This window comes from Leptonychotes weddellii, chromosome 7, assembly GCF_054177405.1.
Source record: "Leptonychotes weddellii isolate Sample4059 chromosome 7, ASM5417740v2, whole genome shotgun sequence".
Lineage (NCBI taxonomy): Eukaryota > Metazoa > Chordata > Mammalia > Carnivora > Phocidae > Leptonychotes > Leptonychotes weddellii.
Window position 1 is genome coordinate 109,346,812 of NC_138375.1, and position 12,838 is coordinate 109,359,649.

A 12,838-nucleotide genomic window follows, 5' to 3' on the forward strand; every position below is an offset into this window, starting at 1 on the left:
AAAGTCAAACTTCACCAAAGCAAAAGAAATCAGAATAATGCCTTAAAAAGTCAATGCAGTAACAGATGAAAAGAAAATCCTAATACCACAGCAAATCCCCTTAGAAAGGCCATCAGTTTATAAAGCTTTTTAAAGATTTTTGTGGTTATCACTGCTACACATATAAATAAAACTGATGAATAAAATTTGGTTTGGAAGGAGAGAAAATACTCACAGTATTTATCTTAGTCCTTAGAAATGAGAGCAAATGCTATGAAGTATGATTACCAGCTTGATAAATTTTCTTATTTCTTCACTTGAGATACAAGTAACAAGGAATACCATCCAGAGAGAAAAGAGGAAGGCAAGATAGTAGCCACTCATCTCCAACTTCAACTTTCCTAAGAAGCCAAGGTACTCGCAGAAATCACTCCAACAACATAAAAATAGTAGCTAGACAGACTCACTTTTAAATAATTTATATATATATAAAGTCTAGTCCATAATTTAAATGCAAGAGTGATAAATACTGTTTGTGCTTTTTTTTTAAAACCCTGTGTGTTGTATTCATCTAAGAAATGTTAAAGCTATAAAATACCAACATGGAAGCAAAAACAACCTCTTAATTATATTCACCATTTAAAATGCTATATGAAGCAATGCTTTCTGGGGAAAAAAAAAAAAAAGGAAGTTGTCCCAACAGAACATGGCATCATCTATTCAAGGATTCTTTTAGACTTAAGAACAAGTCCAATTTCTGGATTTGGCATAGAGAACACTTCTAGCCTCTATTAAGATTTTCACACACACATATACATTAATACACACAGGTGTGTATATAAAGATGTATGTACCAAGATACACACATTAAGGATACGTATAACATACATACTATGTCTCCCCAAATCCTGACTTGTAAAACAATTATATAATGTAATATTAAAATTACAAAAGAACTCAACCCTTTTAAATCAGTCCAATGCAAAATTATTATTAAAACTACATCCTGGGCACCTGGGTGGCTCAGCCAGTTAAGCATCTGCTTTTGGCTCTGGTCATGATCCCAGGGTCCTGGGATCGAGTCCCGCGTCGGACTCCCTGCTCAGAGGGGAGTCTGCTTCTCCCTCTGCCCTCCCCACTCATGCCCTCTCTCTTGCAAAAATAAGTAATAAAATCTTCAAAAAATAAATAATAAATAAAAAAACTATATGCCTATCAGGGTGCCTGGGTGGCTCAGTCAGTTAAGTGACCAACTCTTGGTTCCAGCTCAGGTCATGCTCTTGGCATCATGGGACTGAGCCCCGCGTGGGGCTTCATGCTCAGTGTGGAGTCTGCTTGAGATTCTCCCTCTCTCACTGCTCATGCTCTCGCACTCTCCCTCTCCTATTAATGTGGATATATAACTTAGAGGAGTATAATCAAATGTAAATATATTGTGATTCAAGCTTTCCCTTCTCTCCATTGCCTTTTCTTCTGCCATAGCCCACAACAACTTTTCTCGTGGATAGTCAGAAATTTGAATATGTCATTCAATAAAATTTTACCAGGCACTAACACATGCTAGGATGACGTCAATTTTTTATTATTTTCCCCTTAATGCTCCTGAAAGAACACCTCCATTTTTCCATTTACTAGGAAAACTGGTTTTAGTAGAAGCCATAATAATACTATTTAGGCTGATAATTTTGGATGTTAAAAAGTTAATCTGATATTTGTTAAATGATGTTTTATGTACAATTATTAAGATCAAGATCAACAAGGACAAAATAACTGTTTCATTAAATCTGTTGACAGAAGAACTATTCCTATATACCATTACACTAAAATACCAAAGGAAGTCATTTCTTAGGTACAGTAACTGCTTTCTTCTGGGCTCTACTTGTTTTGTCAGTATTCTCTACCCTGTGATTAGCTTCGTGTTTGGGTCATCACAGGGGATGGCATATTTTTATCAGCAATTGTAGTAGATATTCATCTTACTGCTGTTCTTCAAAAGTAGACTATTAATTTCTTCCTTCATGGTTAGTTGTTTTGTGTCCAAGGGCATGAAGCTGTCCACCCACATTTGTTTCTCATATTAAGAAATTTTATTCATTCAAAAGACACCATTAAGAGAATGAACACAACCCAGAGTGGGAAAAGATATATTTTTCAGACAAAGGACTCATAACCAGCATACATAAAGAACTTCTAAAAAACCAGTGGGGAAAAAGGAAAAAAAGAAAAAGGAAACCACCCAACTGAAAAACGGGCAAAAGACTTATTAAATAGACATTTCACAAAATAAGTTATCCAAATGGCCAATAAACTTATTAAAAAGTGCTCCATTTCACTGGTCAGCACAGAGATGCAAACTAAAACCACAGATGATATTTTAAAAGCAGAAAATACCAAATGTTGATGAAGGCATATAATGACCAGAACTCTCCAACTGGGATTGTAGTTTGTACAACCACTTTAGAAAACTGTTTGGCACTTACCTATTAAAGATGAATTTATACATACTCTATGACTTAGCAATTCCATTCTAGTTACATATCCAACAGAAACATAGATGTTCACCAAAAGACACACCAGGATGTTTAAAGCATCACTACTTATAAAATTGGAAACTACCTAAATGCCCATCAACAGCAGCAGAATGAATAACTAGGGCGCCTGGGTGGCTCAGTCGGTTAAGCGACTGCCTTAGGCTCAGGTCATGATCCCAGGGTCCTGGGATCGAGCCCCACATCAGGCTCCCTGCTCCGCGGGAAGCCTGCTTCTCCCTCTCCCACTCCCCCTGCTTGTGCTCCTGCTCTCGCTGTGTCTCTCTCTGTCAAATAAATAAATAAAATCTTTAAAAATGCTTTAAAAAAAATGAATTAATAACTAAATGTGGTATCTCCATACACAGCAATGTGAATAAACTATGACAACATACAATGCATGGGTGAATCTCACAAAAATAATGTTGAGCCAAAGAAGCCAGAAACAAGAGCATTTTCTGTATGATTATATTTATATAAAAATCAAAGCCAGGCAAACCTCATATGCCAGTCAGTGGTTACCCTGGGGTAACTGGAAGGGCACTTGAAGGGGGCTTTCTGAGTGCTGTAATGTTGTTTCTTGATTTGGGTACTAGTTAGAAGTGCATGTTCACCTTTTGAACACTAAGCTGTGCAATTTATGATTTGTGTATGGTTCTGTACGTAAATTATACTTTACTAACAATTCAGGAAGGGCAGAAAAGGAGACTGGAAGAGTATCCATGACGCAGACAGGGACCTTTGCATGGTTCATCACTGTATTCACCTCAGCACTGCACAGTGAGTGGCACATCAGGGGTACTTTCTTAGCACATGCTGACTAAAGCAGGCATGGAGGTGTAGCTTTAACAGAAATCTACCTGAAAAAGCGGTGGCTTATCTTAATGCCATCTTAACCTACCAGTTCACATTTATCTCAAGTATTCACATTACTTTACAAATTACCAAATACATGTACAGGCAAGGCATGCAGCCACATGCAGATGAGTGCCGAATCTGTGGAAGGGACAGTGGTGACAGGTCCGTGAGTGAGCATCAGCAGCCGGTGGCATCCCTATGACTACTTAGCACCAGGAGCACATAAACATGAAGAAAACTGATGAGAAACCAGGCTTTACAAAGCAACAAAGACAAAGCTTACTCTTTCTTACTGACTGATCCAAAAGCAAGGGAGGTGCGAGAAACAAAAGAAACTTTCAGAAGATTGCTGTGACCTGGATTATAAACTCAAAGGTGTTTGATTTATTTGCAGGCTTTATAAACTTACGCATTACATGTATTCCTTGTATATGTATTGTGTATTTCATAACAAAAATTAAAAGAACATTATGATGGGCGCCTGGGTGGCTCAGTCGTTGGGTGTCTGCCTTCGGCTCAGGTCACGATCCCAGGGTCCTGGGATTGAGCCCCACATTGGGCTCCTTGCTCAGTGGGGAGCCTGCTTCTCCCTCTCCCACTCCCCCTGCTTGTGTTCTCTCTCTCGCTGTGTCTCTCTCTGTCAAATAAATAAATAAAATCTTTAAAAAAAAAAGAACATTATGATTCTATAATTACCAATATTCAAATAAATGGCAACAAAAGCTTAAGAAACATAAAGGAGAAACAGACTTCTTCAACGTTTATCTCCTGAGAAATAAGAAACGTTTAACATTTGGTATTCAACCTGTAACACTTAGCACAGTACACTAGGTATAAACAGGTGTTCAATAAAGGTGGTACATATGAAGAAAAATCACTATTTTAATCACACTGTCATTCCTAGAATGTTTTTTTCTTCCAAAAACAACCAAATGGGGGCACCTGGGTGGTTCAGTTGGTTGGGCGTCTGCCTTTGGCTTGGGTTGTGATCCCATTGTCCTGGGATCCTAGGATCAAGCCCTGAGTTGGACTCCCTGCTCAGCGGAGAGTCTGCTTCTCCCTCTCCCTCTGTGCTCCCCACCCCGGCCCACCCTGCCGTGCTCTCTTTCTCTCTCAAATGGAGAAATAAAATATTAAAGGAAAAAAAAAGTTTAAAAAAAATAAATAAAGGGGCACCTAGGTGGCTCAGTCGGATAAGCATCTGCCTTCAGGTCAGATCATGATCTCAGGGTCCTGGGATCGAGCCCCACATCAGGCTCCCTGCTCAGTGGGGAGCCTGCTTCTCCCTCTCCCTGCCACTCCCCCTGTTTGTACTCTCTCTCTCTGTCAAATAAATAAATAAATAATATTTTAAAAAATAAAAATAAAAACAACCAAATGGTATATCCAAGAAATGGAATATTCTACATTAAAAACACAGTAAAGTCAAAGTCCAGATACCAAAAGTGACAGACATGCCTAGAAGCCAGGGACTAGTGCTGACTGCAGCCTGCTTGGCTCTGCTAGCCCCGTGAACAACCAGAACTCTCTCAGGCTGAGAAGTTCCAAAAGCTATGCTTGCTTATTACTGTATTATTATTATGCCTGGAGGAGAGCATACGAGGGCAGAGATTATGGATGGGAAAAGGTATTCGAGAGAGTCTGCCTTAACTTAGGTTTGATCATGAGGTCCCCTTCTCCTCCAAGAACAATGAGAGCCGAGAAACAGAGAGATGCATTAAGCATTACATATCTTTCCCTCCATTCCACCATCACAGAATGTTCCATTATGCAAGTGTTTAACTGCTAGATTAATTTAACACCACTCAATGAACAAGTTAGGCCATGACTGGTGTGGGGTAAAGGACTCAACAGTAAAGGTGACTGGTGTTTTTAGCCTAAGTCTGAAGTTTATCAAAGAAAAGATAATCAAAGGAATTAAGTGCAATTTTAATACTCCACTTAAAGACTAAACACACACATGTACTTCTTATCCCTTCCAAAACCATCTTAAATGTAAATGTCAGTAAAGTTTTAATTCTAAGGCAAAAAACTACAGAGCCGAGCGCCGGGAAAGGAAGCAGCAGTAAAATCCTGAAAGCCAGAAGCAGGATGACAGGTGCCAACTACCACAGCAGACCCAGGAAAACTGAAGCCTAACCCAGAAGGCAGAAAAGCAATCTGTCTTGCACTATATCCTCAAAAGGCTCAAGCAGTGGCAGCAGGTACTGGTGGAAGTAGGAATGACAATGAGATTTAAAAGCAGAAAGGTTGTAGACGCAGCCAGAAACACACAGCTCCCAAGATCCCCATTAGAGGACTAGAAATTTATTTTCTGGAGAGTGTAAAACAGAGTTTTGGGCTGGAGACACAGTTTAGGAGAAAGGGTAGCATATCAGAAAAGAGTGATGAAGTGAGACGCTTATGTACTAAATGTTGAGCTCTCCCAGCCTTCTTCCTCCCATTCAGCTCCCTTCCTACTAGCACCAGGCCTATTCTCTGGGAAATGCAGCAACCCAAGAGAATAGACCTAATGACACTGTCACTCAAAGCAATAAACTCCATCAAGCATACTGAGCTTCCAAACGGCTTTACTGGTTGTACACTCTGAACCAAGCAGGCGAAGATCACCACACACCTAATGAAAGCTTCTAAAGGTCATAAAAGACCAAAACAAAGAGAATACATGCAATGTGGAGGAAACAAGTAGGCAGGAAGATGAAAACTTAAAGAAAGGAAAAAGTTTTCAATAATCTCAGAGGAGAAAAAAATCAGAACCATAAAACAAGGATGGTGTGCTATAAAGAAAAAAGGGGGGATTAGAGAGTTTTGAAAATTAAAACTAACAGATTAAAAATTTATCAAAAAGAATCTAAAATTGAGAAATCTCGGGGCGCTTGGCTGGCTCAGTTGGAAGAGCACGTGACTCTTAATCTTGGGGTCATAAGTTTGAGCCCCCTGTTAGGCAGAGATAAATAAATAAAACTTTTAAAAGAAGATTAAAATTGAGAAATCTCACAGAAAGTAGAAAAAAAAGACAAAGATGAAATATATGAGACGAGGCTAAATAATTTTTAAATCAGTACAAGAGGTTCTAGATCCAAAGAGAGGAGAAAAAAAAACCAAAGCAGAGAAAAATCAAACAAAAACTTATTTTTTTTCTTTTCAAGTTTTTATTTAAATTCTAGTTAGTTAATATATAGTGCAATGTTGGTTTCAGGAGTAGAAATGAGTGATTCATCATTTACATATAACACCCAGTGCTCTCACAACAAGTGCCCTCCTTAATGCCCACCCCCCACCCACCTCCTTCCATCACACCTCAGTTTGTTCTCTATCATTCAGAATCTCTTATAGTTTCTCTCTTCCCCCATCACATATGTTCATCTGTTTTGTTTCTTAAATTCTACATATGAGTGAAATCATACAGTATTTGTCTTTCTCTGACTGACTTATTTCGCTTAGCATAATATACTCTAGCTCCATCCACGTCTTTGCAAATGGCAAGATTTCATTCTTTTTGATGGCTGAGTAATATTGCATTGTGTATATATACCACCTCTTCTTTATCCATTCATCAGTCGAAGGACATCTGGACTCTCTCCACAGTTTGGACACAAAAACTTTTTTTTTTTTTTTAAAGATTTTATTTATTTATTTGACAGAGAGAGACACAGCAAGAGAGGGAATACAAGCAGTGGGAGTGGGAGAGGGAGAAGCAGGCCTCCCGCCGAGCAGGGAGCCCGATGTGGGGCTCGATCCCAGGACCTGGAATCATGACCTGAGCCGAAGGCAGACGCTTAACGACTGAGCCACCCAGGCGCCCCTGGACACAAAAACTTTTTAAAATTTACCAGAACTGATGGTCATGGGCTTCCAGACCAAAAGGACCCCCCCTGAATGCCTGGCACAATGGATGAAAGTAGCTCTCAAGGTACAACACAGTATTTAAGAATACTAGAAACAAAAAGAAGCTCCTAAAAACTTCCGAGAGTACGAGACCGAGAGCTAGAGAAAGTAGGCCCCATTTGAAGAATCAGACACCAAAACTGACTTCATGCTTCCTAAAAGCAAAACAGTTGAACTTAGAAGGCAATGGAGTAAATGCCTTCAAAATTCTAAAGAAAATGTTTCTAGACCAAAAGTCTAAGTAACATAAAAGAGTCTTCAATGTACAAAGTCTCAAAAAAGGGGGGGAGGGCTTAACTTCCCATGCATTCTTCCTCAGAAAGATACTGAAGGCTGTGTTCTAGGAAAACGAGGCAATAAACCAAGAGAGAAAACTGAATCAAGGAAAGGGGCTTCAATTAAAAACCCTGGGAAAGGAAACCCCCAGGATGACAACTGAACAGCAGACCTTGGGAGCAATCTTCTAGAATGGGTCAAAAGGCCAGGAAAGACCCCTTCCCACCCTCAATGATATCAATAAAATACCTGATGTATCTGAACATATCAAAAAAACTATGAGGTTGTATTAGTTAAGAGCCTGAAGATGAATTAGTGCTATTAGCAATTTATGATATGTACACAGAAATTAAGAAAACAAGAAATAATTACTTTTTAAAATTTATTTTAATTCCAGTAGAGTTAACATACAGTGTAGTATTAGTTTCAAGAGTACAATATAGTGATTCAACACTTCCATACATGACCCCGTGCTCATCACAAGTGCACTCCTTAATCCCCATCACTATTTTACCCATCTCCCCACCCCCCCAAAATAATTATTAACTTCAGGGAAAATAAAGTACTGTTCAGGCAAGGACAAGAAACCACAGAATACCAAATATCTCAGCTGTGAACAGTATTTATTACTTTCAATTATTGTAAATGCTGAATATTGATCTAACCACAAAATGGATACAACTATATCAGAAAAGTGAAGAGACAGGAAGTAGGAGTATACGCGACTGTGGGAGGGAGGTAAAAGACAAATCCTTACACCCCATAGCGGTGAAGTCAATTTTTTTTCAACAGTGAAAACTGAAAAATCAAGAAGTAGCACACTATAAAATGTTCTTTAGCTACAAGGATAATAACAAAACAGTAAAAGAAACAGCTAAAAGAGCTAAGAAGCAGGCAAGTAAACAGGAGACTACTGTGTTTAGTAATAAGCCTGTAAGATTTGACGCTAACCTATATGCATGTATAATTTTGATATAAAAACTAAACTGAAAGTTAAAAAAGATAAAATGTGATTACAAAATGTGTCACAAAAAAGGAATCTCACTATGGTCAGGGGAAACTAACCTAATGGGGGGGGGGGTTACTCAAACTCCCCTTAAGACAGACTACCTAAACTAAGATGGGGGGCTAAGAGGGAAAGAGCATTCCAGGGAGAGGACGAGTAAGAGGAGGCCTCCAGACCAGAGAGGGTGATGCACTCTAGGCCCTGGCCCTGAAACACATTTCCCATTGGAAACAACAAGTCATGAGAGTCCACTCCTTCCCCCAAATCTTTGTCTCCCTCACTACATCTTGCTCATCCTTCAAGGCCAAGCTAAGTTTCATCCTCTCAGAAGCTTCCTACCTGGAGCCAGGTGAGCTCTTCCATCTTAAAATGATGTCTTTTATCTACAATCTCATTCTCTGTATTAATTAGTACTATATCAAGACTATAATACATTCTCTTGAATCACTCAACAGGCAAAAATATAGAGAAGAAAATAAAAACCACCAATCTGATCTTTCAGCTATCCTTCTAGACTTTTGAGCAAATACAAATAATTGAATAACCTTTTCACTAACTGCATGGTGGAATTTTCCTTCATTAAATAACCTTTTGTAGTACCACTGCAGTATCTGAAAGTCAGTCTTAATTTTTTATTTTTTAATTTATTTTTTATTTTTTTTAGATTGTATTTATTTGCGAGAGAGAGAATGAGAGACAGAGAGCATGAGAGGGAGGAGGGTCAGAGGGAGAAGCAGACTCCCCGCCGAGCAGGGAGCCCGATGTGGGACTCGATCCCGGGACTCGAGGATCATGACCTGAGCCGAAGGCAGTCGCTTAACCAACTGAGCCACCCAGGCACCCAGTCTTAATTTTTTAAAGGGAAAAAAAAAGTTCCTTTCTCAGAAATAACTACAGCATTAACCAGGGACAATTAAATAATAAAGCAATCTGCTAAGAGAAATACAAAATCAGTGTTAGAAGGTATGCCCCAGGAAGAATGAAGAGGGGGAAATCGGAGGGGGAGATGAACCATGAGAGACTATGGACTCTGAGAAACAAACTGAGGGTTCTAGAAGGGAGGGGGGTGGGAGGATGGGTTAGCCCGGTGATGGGTATTAAAGAGGGCACATACTGCACGGAGCACTGGGTGTTATACGCAAACAATGAATCATGGAACACTACATCAAAAACTAATGATGTAATGTATGGTGATTAACATAACAATAAAAAAGAAGGTATGCCCCAGTAATTGTTGAGATCCTTTTAAACACAGTTACAGATTCTTACTTTAATATTTCACTGAAATGAGAAATTAAACTTAAAATGGCATTTGGATTACATTAAACCTGATACATGAAAAGATATTTTAACCTTCCAAATAATAGCAGATGCTAATATAATATGCCAATGATTACCTTTCATGCCCCCCATAAACTTTCTCCCCTTCTACTCAGCTGGTCATTTTGGCCACAGCTGAAAGGTGGCAAGCTGGCTGTGAAACTCACAAGATCACAAAACTCTGATCACCTCACTTAGCCACCTAAAATGAAACTGGGTCAACATGTCAAAGATAATTAATGCTGCCTACCCTCACATACATGACTGAGGAGAACTGATTTTAAACACAGTTTAAAATACTACATCTGAAAACGCAATTCAGCTACAAGAGGACAAACTGCTGAAAAGACTCTAGTATCAACCATCAATCATGTATAAGATGCTCAACTGCACATTACCCTCAAATCAAACTTCTTATTCTGTTTCAAGAGTTACATGAGAATTTCAAAACTTGTGAAAATGTAACTACTAAAAGCAGTGAATGAGAATACTAGAACTCAAAGAGCCAGCTTAATTAAAAAAAAAAAGCTACAGAACTTTTAAAATTACTATTTTCTCACTTTTACAAGGACTTTATTAAAACATCTCATCAGGGGCACCCGGCTGGCCCAGTTGGTGGAGTGTGTGACTCTAGATCTTGGGGTTGTGAGTTCCAGCCCCACACTGGGTATAGAGGTTACTTAAAAATAAAATCTTTAAAAACAAACAAACAAACAAAAAAACCCATCTAACCAGTAATAGTCCAGCTTCTATCATGAAGTAATAAAATTATATGACAGTGGGTGATGATTTTGTGAACCTAAAACTGCTCTAAAAAAAATAAAGTTTATTGGGATGCCTGGGTGGCTCAGTCAGTTAAGCGTCCCACTCTTGACTTCGGATTGGGTTGTAAATCTCAGGGTCGTGGGATCGAGCCCCATGTCAGGCTCAATGCTGGGCATGGAGCCTGCTTGGGATTCTCTCTCTCCCCTTCCCTCTGCCCCACCCCCTCTAAAAAAATGTATTTGAAAAAGTTGTAATTATTACTTTTCCTGATTTCTAAAAGCATTATTAATTTTTTGCTATGATATATAATGTTTGAAGCTGACAAGAAGGGAAAGACTTAAAACTAGTACTGAAAAATGACAAAATGGTATTCTGTACTCAGTGACCCATTTTTTTTAAAATATACTATTAAGGAGACATTTTCTATATTTTTGAACAATGCATAATTTCTTTTATCTTTTAGCATAAACTCACCATCTATATTTAATGACATCACTTTTAAAAATAATTATTCATCACGAAAGAAGTTTGCTAAATCATCAAGAGAATGCCATCTCTTTGGATCAAAGCCACCAGCTTCTACATACAAAACAACTATAAGCTGGAAGGAGTCAAAGTGATATAGTCCAACTACTTCATTTTACAAAAGAGAAAATAAGGCTAGAAGGAGATTAAAATTCTCACCTACAGTCACATAACCTCTTACTTCATGACAGAAGCTGGACTATTACTGATTAGATGTTTTAATAAAGTCCTTTTACCTTCTCCTGAATCAGTCTCTACTTAATGTCCAAAGTGAACCTTCCAGATACTGAAGTCTACATTACAAGCTTCAAAAACTGCTTATTGGGACACCTGGTTGGCTCAATTGGTAGAGCATGCAATTCTTGATCTCGGGGTTTTGAGTGCAAGCCCCACGCTGGGTACAGAGATTACTGTAAAAAAAAAAAAAAAACAACAACCTTGCTTATTAACGTAAAGTTATATGAAAAGTCTGGATGCTATAAAATAAAACTCCTAAAACGAGAGCTTCAAAATACTAAGAACACCACATTCCTGATTCCCTAGTCCATAAAATCTCATTTAAATTTCACAAGGACAAAATAACTTAAAAATAATTTAATAACAAAGTAAATTGCAAAATAAGCATAGAATTCTATAGAGAAAGGATTGTGAGGTTAAAGGGACTTGGGCTTTACCTATAGTGCTTTCAATTTTTATAGCACTGTATTTCATTGTTAATCAGACCTTAATGTTTGAGGTGACTGTGAGCAATAAATATATGGGTGTTACTTTATTCTATACTTGAAACTTGTAAGTTGAAACTATTTCCAAGTAAGTTTGTTACATGAATTTTTTAAAAAGCAAAACATGATTATTAACAGAAACTTTGGGAAAAAAGAGTAATCACTCCTACCATTTTTCTTAACAACCTAACTATTATAAATGTATCAAACAACCCCACTAAAGAAGGTGAGGGGAAAGGTGCTGACCTAAGTACCTAAGCAACTTTGGAAACTAATAGAGTCTGTAAGTCTAACAGCAAAAGAAACTGTATAAATGCCCTGTCCTTTAGTTGATAAAAGTGTTTCTCACAGAGGTGTAGGTTACCAATTCTGATACCACTACACACGTATGTTAGAATTGAAGAATTAAGTAAATGGATGGTGGGTGGTGGGAGCAAGATTTCTCACTGCTAAAGTGGGAGTTTCCAGACAGGCCAGGGCAGGAGGCTACAGTGATCCATGTAGTAATTGGTTAGAGTTGGTTAGTTTCATATAGATACAGGTGATTACATATAGAAATACTTATAGATACATTATACACACATCTATTTCTTTACTCTGTTAACTTAGAAGGCCTAGTAACAATGGCCCCCTAGTAGCAATGTGCACAGATCTTGGTTTCTAGTATCACTGTCCAATAAAAGGAACCAGGCTCCTTGGAGAAATAGCTGATTCCGGGATGGGACAGGAAATATTCACAATGAGCCTCATGCCAGAAAGGAAGGAAGTGCTTCAAAAAACCCAAAATGATGGAATTATGTTAGAGGGACACAAGTGCCAACTGAAAGAGTTCCAATGGCCAAAACTGCAAATATCTGAGCCACAAAATAAATTAGTACTGGATTATAACCCAAAGAATAAAATAAATGAGTCCATCCTGATATCACTGAATAAATAAATTAATAGGATGAGACAACTATCCTGTGCAGAAA

The 12,838-nt window shown here is 38.3% G+C and overlaps 1 protein-coding gene and 1 long non-coding RNA gene across 2 annotated transcripts in view; both read right to left on the bottom strand.

Moving 5' to 3' along the window:
• Positions 1-12,838, bottom strand: part of NDFIP1 (Nedd4 family interacting protein 1) — a 52,136-nt gene that overhangs the window by 32,228 nt on the left and 7,070 nt on the right. The window lies entirely within an intron of this gene.
• The window catches only part of LOC145722724 (uncharacterized), an 8,816-nt gene continuing 4,635 nt past the window's right edge, over positions 8,658-12,838 (bottom strand). Inside the window, exon 2 of the long non-coding RNA XR_014147201.1 lies at positions 8,658-11,555. This is a non-coding gene — a long non-coding RNA (uncharacterized LOC145722724). The remainder of the gene's footprint in view (positions 11,556-12,838) is intronic.